Consider the following 2,066-nt stretch of genomic DNA (forward strand, 5'->3'; position numbering starts at 1 on the left):
TTAACTACGTTATTTCAGCGACCGTACCTAATCAGTTCAGTGCAAACTCTTACTGATGAGTTAAAAACCGATAAAAGGAGGGGAAAGCAACAGATAGCAGTACGAGCTCGGCTGAGGTGGCAAAGACTGACACTCTTACTGGAGGGAAGCACCTGTAAATATAAAATAATTGACAGATAAATATTCCTACTTTTGAGCTGTAGAAACACGAACCACTCAGAATGCATTTCCTTCTTCCACTTCTCGCACACTGAGAGAAGGGAACGGTCATCAATGGCCACAAGCGCTGGTATAAAACAACACTTGCAGCCTGCTTCACGCTCAGAAGGAAAAGCTACATCTCCTCCTCGCTGGTTAGTGAGACCAAACATTTCAGAACACAGTTCTCAAGTTCAAAAACTATAGAAATGATCCCTAAAAGTATAGTCTTACTGAAAGGATGCCGCAACACCGCTCTCCACCCTCAGCGAGCCCCCTTTAACACAGGCTGAGCGCGGACCAATTCTTCGACCATTCATTGCACCCGGCAGGGAATCGAATAAAAACGCAATTAATCTTCGCTTCACCCTTTGTAAACTTATAATTCTGTGAAAAAAAAGCGTTTCTGTCGTGCAGCCATGACTCAGTAGGCACTAATTTGCATAATGTAGATACCAGCCTCCAGCAACTGTCCTGATCATCAGAACATAAGAATGTAAGAAATAGGAGCAGGAGTCGGCCATACAGCCCCTTGAGACGGCTCCGCTCTTCAATCAGATCATGGCTGATCTTCAACCTCAACTCCACTTTCCTGCTCGATCCCCAGATCCCTTGATTCCATCCAGAAGGACAAGAGCAGCAGGTACATGGGAACAACACCACCTGCAAGTTCCCCTCCAAGTCACACACCATCCCGAATTGAAAATATATCGCCGTTCCTTCTTTGTCGCTGGGTCAAAATCCTGGAACTCCCTTCCGAACAGCACTGTGGGAGAACCTTCACCACACGGACTGCAGCGGTTCAAGGATCCGGCTCACCACCACCTTCTCAAGGGCAATTAGGGATGGGCAATAAATGCTGACATTGCCAGCGACGCCCACATCCCATGAACGAATAAAAAAATCCAAATGTCTATCCACCTTAGCCTTGAACATACACAACGACTGAGCATCCACAGCCCTCTGGGGTAGAGAATTCCAAAGATTCACCACCCTCTGAGTGAAGAAATTCTTCCTCATTTCAGTCTTAAATGGCCGACCCATTATCCTGAAACCATGCCCCCTATCTAAACTGTCCAGCCAGGAGATACAATCTCTCAGCATCTACCCTGTCAAGACCCGATGATTTACACAGTGGGTGGGTGACCCAGCACTGTGATCATTGATTCACACAGTGGATGGGTGACCCAGCACAGTTATCATTAATTCACACAGTGGGTGGGTGACCCAGCACTGTGATCATTGATTCGCACAGTGGGTGAGTGATCCAGCACTGTGATCATTGATTCCCACAGTGGGTGGGTGACCCAGCACTGTGATCATTGATTCACACAGTGGATGGGTGACCCAGCACTGTGATCATTGATTCACACAGTGGGTGGGTGACCCAGCACTGTGATCATTGATTCACACAGTGGGTGAGTGACCCAGCACTGTGATCATTGATTCACACAGTGGATGGGTGACCCAGCACTGTGATCATTGACTCACACAGTGGGTGAGTAACCCAGCACTGTGATCATTGATTCACACAGTGGGTGGGTGATCCAGCACTGTGATCATTGATTCACACAGTGGGTGGGTGACCCAGCACTGTGATCATTGATTCACACAGTGGGTGGGTGAACCAGTACTGTGATTATTGCTTCACACAGTGGGTGGGTGACTCAGCACTGTAATCATTGATTCACACAGTGGGTGAGTGACCCAGCACTGTGATCATTGATTCACACAGTGGATAGGTGACCGAGCACTGTGATCATTGATTCACACAGTGGGTGTGTGACCCAGCACTGTGATCATTGATTCACACAGTGGGTGAGTGACCCAGCACTGTGATCATTGATTCACACAGTGAGTGAGTGACC

At 47.8% G+C, this 2,066-nt stretch overlaps 1 non-coding gene across 1 annotated transcript; it reads right to left on the reverse strand.

Annotated features, from left to right (window-relative positions):
* Positions 1-211: 211 nt before the first annotated feature.
* On the reverse strand, positions 212-430 carry LOC137317704 (small nucleolar RNA U3). The gene has a single exon (XR_010961750.1). It is a non-coding gene; the product is annotated as a small nucleolar RNA U3 (small nucleolar RNA).
* Between the last annotated feature and the right edge of the window lie 1,636 nt (positions 431-2,066).

This window comes from Heptranchias perlo, unplaced genomic scaffold (assembly GCF_035084215.1).
Source record: "Heptranchias perlo isolate sHepPer1 unplaced genomic scaffold, sHepPer1.hap1 HAP1_SCAFFOLD_63, whole genome shotgun sequence".
Classification (NCBI taxonomy): Eukaryota; Metazoa; Chordata; class Chondrichthyes; order Hexanchiformes; family Hexanchidae; genus Heptranchias; species Heptranchias perlo.